This window comes from Thermobia domestica, chromosome 6 (assembly GCF_964235325.1).
Source record: "Thermobia domestica chromosome 6, izTheDome1.hap1.1, whole genome shotgun sequence".
NCBI lineage: Eukaryota > Metazoa > Arthropoda > Insecta > Zygentoma > Lepismatidae > Thermobia > Thermobia domestica.
The window spans coordinates 312,397,868-312,413,467 of record NC_137459.1 but is presented as its reverse complement, the minus strand read 5'-3'; the positions used below and the strand labels follow the sequence as shown (position 1 = coordinate 312,413,467).

Below are 15,600 nucleotides of genomic sequence, written 5' to 3'. Positions count from 1 at the left end.
CCCCAATTCACTTAGGAACTTTTGTCGAGACAAAAACTGCCTCAACAGGCGGATGTAAACCACCAGCCTTTGCTGCTCATTTAAGACGACCGCTGTCGCGGAAGCCCAAGAACACACAGTTTCCATTCCCCGGACCCATGGTCACAAGAGGTTACCAACAAGAAAGTCAAGCCTTGCGCGAGACCCCTTGCCAGGCCCCTTGCACATGGCCACAGCATCACTACCGAAGTAGCGAGAGGCCGTGGGGTCATCCGAAAAACTTCCACCGCCAGGATAAAGTTACCGACCCTCAGACAGGTGTGACCCAGAAGAGATCCTGGGTCGCAATGTGCGTTCGAAACGTCGATGTTCGTGTGTCCTGCAGTTCACACTCTTTCGCGCAGCTAGCTGCGTTCTTCATCGACCCACGAGCCAAGTGATCCACCGTTCAGGGTTGTAAAAATTCTACAACAGCATTTCACGTATGCCGTGCAAGAAATTAAAGTTCGGTAAACAAACCGCATCGGGGGCCGCCCTGCCTCCTGTTTGGCCCCGTCAGCTGCGGTCACTCACCACAAAGCTGGGCGTGTTCATTCGAAAGCCTTTCCCTGCATCACAAGGAATAATCTTAGGCTGCCCATGAGTTTGTAGCCAAAAATCATGGCTACCAGTTTTTCATTGAAGGCCATCTTGAACAGAAAAGGATACTGGCCTACAAAGCAGCGAATTCTAGCTCTAGTCGCCCGACCCGAGCGTATTAAAGGCTTCTTGTGCTACTAACGTGTAAGCCTTGCTCCTCAGAGCCTTTTCAAGACTTCTCCCACAAAGCAGTCACAGCCTACTCGAGTCCTTGGAGGACAAGCTTCCGTTCTACCCCAGCACCCGACATCCGACACAAGCATTTTAAACGCTCCTGCTCCGATGGAATAAGTCTTACTCTCTTGGAGTCTTTTCAAGACTTCTTTTCAAACGGAATAAGCTTACTTGAGCCCTTGGACGTCGGAACTGGTTTATCATGTCATCTGACTGAGCATTTAAGACTCCTGCTCCGATGGAATAAGTCTTACTCTCTTGGAGTCTTTTCAAGACTTCTTTTCCACCGAAATAAGTCTACTCCAATCCTTTGATGACACACGGCCTGTGTCAACAGGTAGCCTACGCTACCCTCGCCGATGACAGTGGCTCCCGTTCTTGCTGCTCGCTTCCCAACTAAAGGGAAGACACGGCTCACCTTTCTCTCCTTCGCCTGTCAAGATCAGTGGCTCGCGTTCAACGGTGTCAATCTAACTGATACGACACACTAATAAGAAACTTTTGACATCAACCACCGCAGTGGTGATGAATTGATAATGATCCTTCCGCAGGTTCACATACGGAAACCTTGTTACGACTTTTACTTCCTCTAAATGATCAAGTTTGGCCATCTTTCCGACACGTCGGTACCACCGCAAGACGGAGGTGCCGGGTATCAGTCCGAAGGCCTCACTAAATCATTCAATCGGTAGTAGCGACGGGCGGTGTGTACAAAGGGCAGGGACGTAATCAACGCAAGCTTATGACTTGCGCTTACTGGGAATTCCTCGTTTATGGGACATAATTGCAAGCCCCAATCCCTAGCACGAAGGAGGTTCAGCGGGTTACCCGGACCTTTCGGTCAGGGAAGACACGTTGATTCCTTCAGTGTGGCGCGCGTGCGGCCCAGAACATCTAAGGGCATCACAGACCTGTTATTGCTCAATCTCGTGCTGCTAGAGGCAGCCTGTCCCTCTAAGAAGACATGAACGTTGGAAGGAAAGATTCCAACGCCTAGTTAGCAGGCTAGAGTCTCGTTCGTTATCGGAATTAACCAGACAAATCGCTCCACCAACTAAGAACGGCCATGCACCACCACCCACTGAATCAAGAAAGAGCTCTCAATCTGTCAATCCTTCCAGTGTCCGGGCCTGGTGAGGTTTCCCGTGTTGAGTCAAATTAAGCCGCAGGCCCCACTCCTGGTGGTGCCCTTCCGTCAATTCCTTTAAGTGCGCCGATGGAGAAGGTTGTCTCTGGAACAGCTCCGCTGGCTTACCGTGTGGATACTCTACGACGACTATCTGGCTAATTAATAAGGTTTTTCTGGTTTTGTAATTTGGAAGATATAATTAGTGGTTGTGATTAGAAGACCTGGCTATGGACTGGACAACGAATTTTAGTGCAATTAACAGTGATTAGTGAATAAATATATTATCTTTGGTGAACAATGAGGTTTGGCGCTAAGCTATACCACAAGACAATGAATCAGTTTCTTCTTCGATTTCATATTTAGTTGCATTAATGATATTTAAGGAAAATATTATTTAATGTTATTAACTGTCTTGTGAAAGTTAAAATTTAATTACTAACTATAGAACTTTGATAATTTAGGATTTATTAATATCTGGAGTGGAGTGCTTTAAATGTGCATTTAAGTATTGGCGGGAAATCCTCATGTCATTATCAAAAGTGTGAGTTATTATAAATGGACAAGAAATTACCATTGAACTGTAGTGAAGAAAGTTATTTAATACTAAATACATATTTAATAACTTTAATATTAACAGTGGTAAAGTGCAAAAGTTGATTCCATAACATTGAATATTAGGCTGTGAGAGAATTGGCGGGAAAGTATTGAAGTGACATTTTCTTAAATGCAATTAACCTAAACATTATAATATGAAAACCAGTGATTAATTTAATCATGTGTATAGTTTGGTGGATCGAATTATTTTCCTTGTTCATCATTATGAGTGCAGTTAGTGCCTGTGACGATAATAATAGTGATAGCCAAGAAGAACTAATAGACGTTTATTTGTTTCCGATAGAAAAATTTGAGTGCTCTAAACATCCCGAATTATTATTTTTAAACAAAAGAAAATTCTACACTCATTTAGAGACAGTGCATGCAGGTCTATTTGTATTTAAGTGTAAAGTTTGTGAAAGTACATTCAAAAAAAACACATGCGGCGGACTGCCATATTCCAAAGTGTAGTGGCCCCAAAGTTAAGGGGGATTTCAAATGTCAATGGTGTGGACAATTTTTTAAAAATCAGGGAGCTCTAGGGACACATCAGTCTAAAAGACATCCTAGACAATGGCAGCAGCTGAAATTGGACAAAGAAAAGAAGAGACAAGAAGGTAAAAAATGGCAGGACGACGAGGTCGAGAAATTTATAGAAGTAGCCCTTGAAAATAAAGGTAAACAAAATATAAATGAATTGATTCATGCCTATTTTCCTAACAAAACTTTAGAAGACATCAGAAATAAAAAACATCGTCTGGTGCAGCAAGGAAAATTACCTAGATCCGTTACACAGAGCAGAACTACTTCTATAACGACATTAGATGATGAAGAAGCTTCATTGCTGAGTGAGGAGGGTGCTAATTCTATGGAATGTACGTTAGTTTATAAATGGGAAGAAGTGTTTACTAGCCCGGAAGAACATCAAGAACATATAGTGCAAGTAGAAGAGGGATCACCTGAAGAGGACTTAAATTCCCAGGGAACAAAACCAGTAAGTAAACCGGATAACAATAACATTTTTATCAGTGATGAGGTAAATCTCATTAAAGACTATAGTGAAGTGAGAAAACTAATCATTCAAGAACTTAAAGGTGTCGTGGATACTGAAATAGACTTTGATAATAAAACTACTTATGAACTGTTTAATGATTTGATTGTAAAAATTTTAGCTAATACAGAGGCCTGTATCTTAAAGTGTAATTCGGAATGTAGAGATAACCTAGCTTTAGAATTTGAGAGTAAAATTATAGAACTTCAAAATTTAGTTAGTTTGAAAGAAGGCGAACTAAGTAAGGTTATATTAGAGTTAGAGAGTAATGAAAAGAATTTGTCTAAAGAGAAGGAATGGGTAAACGAACTTCAAGCTATTAATGAAAAGATTCAAAAAGAATTGGAGTTACGGGAAAGAGAGATCTCAGTGCTGAAGATCCAGAGTCAAAAATTAAAGGCTCGTTTATATGAAGCTGAAGATGAAAGTTCTAAAATTAGGGATAATTGGAGTGTAAGAGTTAAGGAAATTTTGAATAAGAAAAATGAAGAGGAGAAAACTCTCCTAAAAAGAATAAAAGAACTGGAATGTCGTTGCAAAGAACTTGATAAACTAAACACGAATACTGGAAATTTAAAACAAAATAAGAATATAAGTGAAAGTAATCAAAAAGTTGATATGGGAGTCAGCACTGAGATTACTTTCCCTATTAATGAAGAAATAATAGGTCCTTTACATGATGTTCACAATCAAGGTGTCTCAACTATTTTTAGTAATAATGATGAAAATTTTTATGTATCTAATGAGGATAGTGTATTCAAAAGTGTAGTTAGTGGTACCAGTGAATTATCACTCGATGTAGAAATAGCAACGATAAATTTCGAAAATCTGGTCACGGAAATAATCTCTGATAAAGAACCTATAAATAGTAATTTTTCACCATCTGATCCACAAACGATGAATGATATAAGAGAGTATTGTCATTCCCTAACTTGTATTGAGTTACATAACAAGTATCAGGTTTTAGATAATGATTTACAGAGTCTTATTGATAGCAGTACTGTAGATATTAACAGAATAGATATTGTGTATCAAAATTTACTATCTTGCTTGGGCAAGAAACAGACTTGGAATGAACCAAATATTGATATAGGTAAAATAAACAGAGCCAAAACCATAACTAGTAAAAATAAATATAGAAATGTACAAGAAATGTTCCATAACCACCCTGATAAGCTTGCTAAATTTATCTTTGAAGACAGGTTAAATATAGATGGGAATGAGACAGGGGAATTAAATTCGGAAGATATATTTAAATGTTACAGCAAATTATGGGGAGTCAAAGGGGATTGTAAAATTAATTTCTATGAGGACAAGATTGATGAAGAAAAACTAGACATATTAAAAAATCCAATTACTATACAGGAGGTATCGAATAGAATTAGAAGGATTAATAATAGCTCTGGTGTTGGCCCGGATAAGGTATCTAAAAAGGACATTAATAACAGACAGACGTTGTATATTCTTTGTAAGTTATATAACTTGATACTTTGTACCGGATTAGTGCCAAAATGCTGGAAGAATAACCGTACCACCCTTATACCTAAACCAGGGAGGAAGTTAGATGATGTAGCAAACTGGCGTCCAATTACAGTCTCCTCAATAATATGCAGAATATTTTCAGGGATCATCGAACAGAGGTTAAGTAAAGTAATTAACTTACATCCTAGTCAAAAAGGTTTTATTAAAGAAAATAATACGCTAGTCAACTGCTTTTCACTGGATACCCTACTAAAGCTAGGTAAGAAATATAATAGTTGTTATGGGGTTTTAATAGATATCCACAAAGCATTCGACACTATACCACATTCTGCTATAACCAGTGCTTTAAAAAGTAGAGGTCTTCCATCAAATTATATTCAGTTAATTGATGCATATTATAGTAACAACGTAACACAATTTATGGCACTGATGTGACTTTAAAAGTGAAAAGAGGTGTCAGACAGGGAGACCCATTGAGTCCATTACTATTTAATATAGTAATGGACACAATTATTAGAACACTACATTCAACAGACTTAGGTTACGAATTAAATGGTAGTAAAGCTCCGGTTTTTGCTTACGCCGATGATATGGTCTTAGTGACCAATCATCATAAAAATCTTCAGATATTGTTAGAAAATTTTAATAGTCTGATCCAAAAAACTGGCATGGAAATTTCTGTCGGCAAGTGTATCTGTTTTGGCATAGAACCTAAGGGTCGTACTTGGTTATGCCCACCTTTTACCCTTACTTTGGACAACCAACTTATTAAAAGAGTAGAAGTAGATGAAGACTTCAGATATTTAGGTTGTAAATACACTATCAAATCAGGGATTGAAAATAAATATCATTTAGAGTGTTTAGAAAATGTATTAGATAGAATTTCTCATCTTCCTTTGAAGCCTAGGCAAAAAATTATACTTTTACAGACATATATTTTACCTAAATTTTTTTTATATCTGGATAGCCAGTTTTACCTGTCACACCTTTCTTTTACAAATTGACGCTATTATTAGAAACTCTTTAAAAAAAATGGCTACACTTACAGCAATCTACAGCCGATGGCTTTTTTTATTCTAGAAAAAGAGATGGGGGTCTAGGATTTCCCAATATTCATAACATTATATCTTTGGCTCAGTTAAAACTTGTTCATTCCCTTAGGAAACTTGAAAATGATGAATTTTTTAAAATTGTAATACTACAAAGTAATCTGAATTCAGTGGAAGATAGGCTACTGGATAGACTGGGAATCCCTAGACCTTACAATTTATCTGTCTTGATTGAAAAAAGATACTACTTAAAGATGATTGGTTTAATAAATGGGAGGCGAAAGAAAGCCAAGGTAAAGGTATTAAATATTTTAAGAACAACCCAATTACTAACAATTTTTTGTACCAGGAGACACTGCCTGACAACAGATTTATAGACGCTGTAAAATTACGTACGAATACATATGGGGTACGTGTAGCTCTGGCTAGAGCTAATCCCAATACTAATAAAGAATGTAGAGCTTGTCATGAACCCCTGGAAACTTTAGGTCATGTAATTGGTCGTTGTATTATGCACGCCCCCAGAAGAATTAATAGACACAATAGAATTGTAGATATTATAAGAAATCATATGGTAATAAACAAGTTCAGAGTAGCGCATGAACCTGTAATTAAATATAACGACATGGTCTATAAACCTGATTTAATTCTAGAAAAGGGTGATACTAGAATAATAGTAGATGCCACTATTCGATTTGAAGAAGGTGATATGGAAATAAATGCATTAAATGAAAAAACTAAAAAATATGAAATTTTAAAAAACTTTTTTACAGATGGTAAAAAGTTTGAGATATTACCTGTCATTATTGGATCCAGAGGAGCTGCTACAAAATCATTTATGAGTTTTTGTAAAAGATTCACTGTACCTAAGTTTATCCAAAAACGGATAATAAACCTAACATTGAAGTCCAGTCTGGAAATTTTAAATGCACACCTGGACTATCAGGGTTAACTAGAGAAAAAATTGGTTAAAAAAGAATGAGATGAATGTACTTAAAGGAAAAAAAAAATTCAATAAGATTAAGGAATCTATGCTTTGTAATTTTTAAAGTTTCTATGAAAGTCTTAGAATTGGTGTATTTTTAATTTAATTTTATTTTTATTTTTTGAATTTTATATTTAGAATCTATGGAATATTTTACTCTATACTTTCCTCTTTTATTCCCTCTCTGTTGAATTATACATATATTTATGCCATTTATCACTTATGTTATCTGTGTTTTAATGAGATTGAGCAACTACAAATACTCCTTGTATTTAATTACTATGTTCTTGTGAGGTATTTTATTTTGTTATTGCATTATATATATATCTTACTTTACTGACTCTATATTCAGCAATATAACTCTTTTTATGTTTTTTTTAATTCTTTTTACCTACTATTTATTTATTAATTTATTTTCAAAAAAAAAATTTCAATGTACTGACTCTATATTCAACAATATAACTCTTCTTATGTTAATTTTTTTTATTATTATTATTTTGTTTGTCACTACTGTATTTTATCTTAATTTTTTTACTATTATGTATTTTTTAAGTATTTTATGTATTTGATATCATAACATTTTTAATTGTTGTAATGAACTATGTAGAATGATATAGAAGTTGGAAATATATGTATATGATATAACTGATAAAAAGAAGAGAGAGGAAAAAAATAATATATAGAAAAGGAAAGTTTGAAATGCAGAAAAGAGAAACATATATAACAAAAAAAACAAAAAAAAACGATAATAATGAGGTATTCTGTTATAATATTTTTGATTATTGTTATTGTATAATTTTTTAATTTTTTAATTTTTTAACTTGTATGCATTCCTTTAAATATGTTATGTTCATATTATGTTCTGCTACCCTATAAGATCTTGTAAAAAACATTGTAATTATAATTATCCTTGAAATAAAGAATAAAATGATGCGGGGGGATGCCCAGGGACCCAGGCCGGCAATTATGAGCACAAATTATGATCAAATTCGACAATTATTAGTAAAAGTCGGCAATTATGAGCACCCAGGGGACCCAGGTCGGCGATTATGAGCACTAGTCATGAGCAAAGTCGCCAATTATGAGCAAAAGTCGGCAATTATGAGCGCCTTTTTTTAGGGGGGGAAAAATTTAAAAAAAAAGAAAGAATCCTAAGATTCTAGGCAATTGAGCCTGGGAGGGTGGTGGTGTATACCCGAACTAAATCCCCTCAGGTTTGTAACATCATAGTTACGCCCCCTTGGGTCAATAACTCCCTGCATGTAGCCCAGCCCCACCTGGACTCATGCGGGGAGTTCTTCGCCCTTTAGTCGGGTAGGGGGGTGCGGGTTCGCTCCCTTGGATTCCCGGGTGGGGCCGACAATCCTTGAGAGTTTCCCCGCGCCCTCCTCATCCGGCAGGACGGTAACCTAAACGGGTGCATGTAGGTCTCCCCCTGTGTCTTCACCGGGTGGTGGCTTCTTCTTCGCCATTTCGGCCTAGTTTGTCACCTGTATGACAAACCATCCCTGGACATCTCCCCGGATTGGGGCTGGGACCTGAAAAGAGAAACAACCTATCTGAGGTGCAGGTGTGATGTGTAAGGAAAGGGTTAATAAAAAGGAACTAAAAGGTGGCCTAAAAATTAAAGAAATTAATATAAGGGTGCTAGTGAATAATAATGTTAATACTAAGGTGCTGTGCGCTATAACCAAGGATAGGCCATAACACAATGAAATAAATAAAATTGTGCACCTAGCTAAAGATATAAAAGGCCCCCGTTGGTACTGAGCACGTTAGGCACGCTACCATCGGGGGTTGCTACCCATTTTGTTAATCTCACCTCAAGGGGAGCACTCGGACTTTGCCTATAGCACCCCTTGAGGTGAGTCCCAGCTCCGACGACGAGGACGTAGGGTAGCACCGGAGCCACTTGTGACATTTCTAGAATGCTTGTAAATTTCGTCAATATGTATGTATTATTTAAAATTTGTTTAATAAAGATTAAAACGGGGTTAGAGGTTCGAAGATAGAACTATGAATCATTACCCATAAGGGGAATGCTTTTTGCTTTGATATTCAGCTTTGCAACCATACTTCCCCCGGAACCCAAAAGCTTTGGTTTCCCGGAAGCCGCCCGCCGAGTCATTGGAGGAACTTCGGCGGATTGCTGGCTGGCATCGTTTATGGTTAGAACTAGGGCGGTATCTGATCGCCTTCGAACCTCTAACTTTCGTTCTTGATTAATGAAAACATTCTTGGCAAATGCTTTCGCATCGGTTAGTCTTGCGACGATCCAAGAATTTCACCTCTAACGTCGCAATACTAATGCCCCCGTCTGTCCCTATTAATCATTACCTCGAGTTCCGAAAACCAACAAAATAGAACCGAGGTCCTATTCCATTATTCCATGCACCGAACATTCAGGCGACACGGCCTGCTTTGAGCACTCTAATTTGTTCAAAGTAAACGTGCCGGCCAATCAAGACACTCAATGAAGAGCACCGAGAAAGGAAAAACCGGCAGGACGTCCGGAACGATCAGTTAAACGCCGGGCGGCGAACCGATCGTCCGAGACCCAGATCCAACTACGAGCTTTTTAACCGCAACAACTTTAATATACGCTATCGGAGCTGGAATTACCGCGGCGGCTGGCACCAGACTTGCCCTCCGATAGATTCTCATTAAAGGATTTAAAGTGTATTCATTCCGATTACGGGGCCTCGGATGAGTCCCGTATCGTTATTTTTCGTCACTACCTCCCCGTGCCGGGAGTGGGTAATTTGCGCGCCTGCTGCCTTCCTTGGATGTGGTAGCCGTTTCTCAGGCTCCCTCTCCGGAATCGAACCCTGATTCCCCGTTACCCGTAACAACCATGGTAGGCGCAGAACCTACCATCGACAGTTGATAAGGCAGACATTTGAAAGATGCGTCGCCGGTACAGAGACCGTGCGATCAGCCCAAAGTTATTCAGAGTCACCAAGGTTTCGGACGGACGAACCGACCGATTGGTTTTAATCTAATAAAAGCATCCCTTCCATTGCTGGGCGGGATTCTAGTTGCATGTATTAGCTCTAGAATTACCACAGTTATCCAAGTAGGATAGGTACGATCTAAGGAACCATAACTGATTTAATGAGCCATTCGCGGTTTCACCTTGTTTTGGCTTGCACTGAGACATGCATGGCTTAATCTTTGAGACAAGCATATGACTACTGGCAGGATCAACCAGGGAATTGACCGACTAAAAAGCCGGAAAGTGTTGGACGCAACCAACACAGCGTTCTAACAAAGGATAGGAAAGCTACACCCGACCAAGCATTTTAGACTTCTGTTCCGCTGGAATAAGCCTACTCTTGCGGTGGCTAGCTCCCGTTAATACTGGCCGTGTGACAGCCGCCAAGAGCATATTAGACTCCCAATCCAATGGAACAAGCCTACTTGTATCCTTGGGTTACAACAGCTTCCTTCCACACGTTGCCGGTACATCCGACAGAGCAATTTTAAAGACTCCTCTTCCGCCAGACTAAGCCTACCTTTGTGGGGCCTGGCTCCCGTTAGAACTGGCCGTAAGGGTACCCACAAAAGCACATTTAGACTCCTCCTCCAGCGGAATAAGTCTACTCATGTCCTACGGATGACTGTGGCTTCCGTTTACATATAGCCGTTCACCCGACACAGCAAATTTTAAAGACTCCTTTTTCCACCGGAATAAGCCTACTTTTGTGGGGCCTGGCTCCCGTTAGAACTGGCCGTAAGGGTACCCACAAAAGCACATTTAGACTCCTGCTCCAGTGAAATATAAGTCTACTAGTGTCCTTGGATGACAGTGGCTTCCGTTCGACAAGTGATACACGCTCAAACTGGCGATGAGTCTATACCGTCCTTAACTTAAGGAAAATCGGTACTTAAATGCCACATGGAGAATAAAAAGTCACTTACAAAAAACAATGCTCCGCATAAGCCTTTGTAAGCTAGAAAGGACATGCTATCTGGCCTCATTCTCAAGAAGGACAAGTAAGCTCCCGTCAACTGGCCCAAATTCTAAAGCGAGGACAGCCCGTTCAAAGTCAATCGGCATCCCTCCTTAAGAGTACAAAACGGCTCACTTCTTAACCACACTGGCTCTTGCTCCTTCAAGTGAAATCTGGCTCCCTTCACTCTGGCATTATCTTTACACATAAATCGGACTCCTCCGATTTAACAGGTGAACCTAACCCGGGAACTAAGGAAACTGGGAATAAAGACTCAGAGGCCCAATTACCTTGTTCGCCAGCCAGCCTTGCGCCGGCCCAGGCTAGAGACTTTCTCCAACAATCCCTGTTGAGCCCGAAGGATCCTAAGACCACTCGTGTGTACAAAACTCAGAGGCCCAATTACCTTGTTCGCCAGCCAGCCTTGCGCCGGCCCAGGCTAGAGAATTGCATGGACACGAGAAACTCTCAGGACTCTTCTTTGTGGCTCCTCCCGGAATTAAGGAAACTCCGAAATGCAAAACTCAGAGGCCCAATTACCTTGTTCGCCAGCCAGCCTTGCGCCGGCCCAGGCTAGAGAATTGCACGGATTATTCCTGTTCACCCTAAACGCATCTGAGACTACTCGTGTGTATGAAACCCAGAGGCCCAATTACCTTGTTCGCCAGCCAGCCTTGCGCCGGCCCAGGCTAGGGAATCACATTGACACGAGAAAGATCTCGTCAGCGGTTTGTAGCGTGCAGAAACTGCTCCCGTTTGAACTGACAATCCCGACAGAGCAATATTAAAGACTTCTGGTCCATTGAAGTAAAGCCTACTTTTACGAGCCTTGCTCCCGTTAAGACTGGCCGTATGGCTGTGCACAAAAGCATATTAGACTCCTGCCTCAATGGAATTAGTCTACTCCTGTCCTTAAACGGATGACAGTTCTTCAAGCATAGCATGCTACCTTCCGCAACTTACAGGCGCGGAAATGCTGTGGAAACGAGGAGACAAGTCCTCACAAAGGTTTCATGGCCGGTCACCCGACACAGCAAATTTTAAAGACTCCTTCTCATCCGGAGTAAGCCTACTCTCGTGGGGCCTGGCTCCCGTTAGAACTGGCCGTAAGGTTGCCCACAAAAGCACGTTTAGACTTCTGCTCCAGTGAAATAAGTCTACTTGTGTCCTACGGATGACTGTGGCTTCCGTTCAAATATAGCCGTTCACCCGACACAGCAAATTTTAAAGACTCCTTCTCCACCGGAATAAGCCTACTCTTGTGGGGCCTGGCTCCCGTTAGAACTGGCCGTAAGGTTGCCCACAAAAGCACATTTAGACTCCTGCTCCAGTGAAATAAGTCAACTCGTGTCCTACGGATGACTGTGGCTTCCGTTCAAATATAGCCGTTCACCCGACACAGCAAATTTTAAAGACTCCTTCTCCACCGGAATAAGCCTACTCTTGTGGGGCCTGGCTCCCGTTAGAACTGGCCGTAAGGTTGCCCACAAAAGCACATTTAGACTCCTGCTCCAGTGAAATAAGTCTACTCGTGTCCTACGGATGACTGTGGCTTCCGTTCAAATATAGCCGTTCACCCGACACAGCAAATTTTAAAGACTCCTTCTCCACCGGAATAAGCCTACTCTTGTGGGGCCTGGCTCCCGTTAGAACTGGCCGTAAGGTTGCCCACAAAAGCACATTTAGACTCCTGCTCCAGTGAAATAAGTCTACTCGTGTCCTACGGATGACTGTGGCTTCCCTTCAAATATAGCCGTTCACCCGACACAGCAAATTTTAAAGACTCCTTCTCCACCGGAATAAGCCTACTCTTGTGGGGCCTGGCTCCCGTTAGAACTGGCCGTAAGGTTGCCCACAAAAGCACATTTAGACTCCTGCTCCAGTGAAATAAGTCTACTCGTGTCCTACGGGTGACTGTGGCTTCCGTTCACCCGACAGAGCAAATATTAAAAGACTTCTCATCCACCAGAATAAGCCTACTCTCGTGGGGCCTCGCACACGTTAGAACTGGCCGTATGGCTACCCACAAAAGCACATTTAGGCTCCTGCTCCAGTGATATAAGTCTTACTCGTGTCCTCTGGGTGTGACAGTAGCTTCCGTTCAAGTATTCTTCGCATTCAGCAACCGCACAAAGCGGCATCGGCCAGAAGTCAATTGCCCGAAGGCGTGATCGACAGACTAGGCCACGGGTTAAGAAGGATTGTCTCCTTCCCGTAAACGACAGGTACTTCCGTATGAGAGCCTACCTCACACATTCCCCATCGCCACGTGCCCTCTTAGAAACAGCCGTCCGACCAAGGTTTCTGACATTCTTTGTCAAAATACGAGGAAGTCTTTGGACAACATTAGGCGTGCTGGCAAACCCGCACTGCATGCCCTTTCATAGGTCCGCCCATGGACGCACATTTCTATGAAGCATTCCTCCCAGGCAGCAACAGGGTTTGCAACCTCCTCTACACCTTGACCGGCTAGGACGCCCGTGAATAGCATCCCAGGGTTCTTGCCTGCGGCTGATAAAATTCCTTTTGAGCCTACACTACCATCCGCCGATATTAGTCCGCCTTCAAAATTAACCAACATCAACAGCGATAGTGCGTTTAGACTCCCATAAAGAAACCAACCAGCCTGTGGCTTCCCTTCCCAATTTAGCTATTTCCGCCTCCTGCGAAGACTAGCTTTCTGTCTGTGGCCTGAAGTCAAGATTTCTCGACAGACTACGCCGCGGAGAGAAAAAAGTAAGCCTCATTTAGAAAGCAATACCATTAGCGGTCTCTCCAACCTCCGTGAACAATTTAAAGGGAATGTTTATATAGAAGGCTTGTTCACTACCCTACCTCCTATAGTGTAGAGATTCCTCTCGATACTACACCTGTCTTGAAATTGCCGGCGTTGCGCAGCCTCGTTTTGACCATGACGGCGAATGCAGCCACGGTTGCCGTATACATCCCACGCAAGGGTGGGAAAACGTGATTTGACATCCAGTATATATATAAACCGTTACAGAATACGACACTCAAAACTTAACAACTTTTACACTCTCCTAACTTCTGGGAACAAATTGAAAGTATAAGCCAGCCTAACCTAACCTAAGTATATAGCAGGATTGCCCACTACCATACCTCCTATAGTGATGAGATTCCTCTCGATCAGACACCAGTCACGAAAATCACGGAATCTCAAAAATGACGGCAAACGAAGCCACAGTTGCCGCCATACTCAAAGGTTATGCTGGGTAAAAAGTTCTCTGCAAAAAGGGCTGCTTTTCGCGCTCGGGTTACAAAATTAATGTAAAGAAAAATCCAAAAACATGAATTAGGTCAAACTCATGTTAATTACAACCTCATAGAACAATTTCAAGCCAGGACTTAACAAAGTGTAAACGGGGCTGCTTCTGTACCCTAATCCCTATAACGTAGCGATTCCTCTCGATTGCACACCAGTCACGAAAAATCACAGAATGTCAAAAATGACGGCAAACGAAGCCACGGTTGCCGTCATATTCTAACGTTATGCTGGGTGAAAAGTCGCCAACAACAATGTTCACAGTTCCCGTCAGATTGCCCACTGTTCCCGAAATGTGGTTCATACATGCTGTCAACATGTTCAGGAAACCCCTCAGAGCGTTCAAAGTTGCACACACAATGCTTAATAGTTCCACTCAAATAGCTCACAGTTGCCGTCAGAATCCTCACAGTAGACGTCAAATTGCTCACACTTGCCGTCAGAGTGCTCATAGTTGCCGACTTTTCATTCATAGTCCCCGACATAAAAGTTTAGAGTTCCCGACTAATGGCTCACAGTTGCCGTCAGAATCGTCACAAAAGGCGTCACAATGCTCACACTTGCCGTCAAAGCGCTCATAGTTGCCGACTATTTGTTCATAATTGCGGACATAGGCCTCACAGTTGCCGTCAAAACGCTCATAGTTGCCGAATTTTCGTTGATAATTGCGGACAATGGGCTCATAGTTAATCACATACTGGTTCGTGCTCATCTTCAAAATAAACACAGTTGCCTTCAGACTGTTCACACGTAATTTCAAAATGCTCACACTCGCTTACACGATGCTCATAGTTGCCGACTTTTAATTCATAATGCTGATAATGTAAGTTAAAGGGTTCATGGTTGCTCCCAAAAGTTTCACAGTTGCAGTCAGATTTTTCACAAAAGCCGTCATAATGCTCAAATTAAAAAAAAAGTGCTCATAGTTGCCGACCAAGGCCTCACAGTTGCCGTCAAAACGCTCATAGTTGCCGACTTTTCGTTCATAATTGCCGACCAAGGCCTCACAATTGCCGTCGAAACGTTCATAGTTGCCGACTATTCGTTCATAATTGCCGACCAATGCCTCACAGTTGCCGTCAAAACGCTCATAGTTGCCGACTTTTCGTTCATAATTGCGTACAAAGGGCTCATAGTTGCCTACTTAATGGTTCCAGCTCATCTTCAAAATACTCATAATTGCCTTCAGAATGTTCACACGTAGTTTCAAAATGCTCACATTCGCTTCCACGATGCTCATAGTTGCCGACTTTTCATTCATAATATCTAACATACTCCTGAT

The 15,600-nt window shown here is 41.3% G+C and overlaps 1 non-coding gene and 2 pseudogenes across 1 annotated transcript; all 3 read right to left on the bottom strand.

Moving 5' to 3' along the window:
- Nucleotides 1–283: 283 nt before the first annotated feature.
- Nucleotides 284–435, bottom strand: LOC145688634 (5.8S ribosomal RNA). The gene has a single exon (XR_014131950.1). It is a non-coding gene; the product is annotated as a 5.8S ribosomal RNA (ribosomal RNA).
- Nucleotides 436–1,326: 891 nt separating this feature from the next.
- LOC145688603 (small subunit ribosomal RNA) lies at nucleotides 1,327–2,091 on the bottom strand (annotated as a pseudogene).
- A 7,006-nt stretch (nucleotides 2,092–9,097) lies between these two features.
- LOC145688587 (small subunit ribosomal RNA) lies at nucleotides 9,098–10,296 on the bottom strand (annotated as a pseudogene).
- Nucleotides 10,297–15,600: the final 5,304 nt, after the last annotated feature.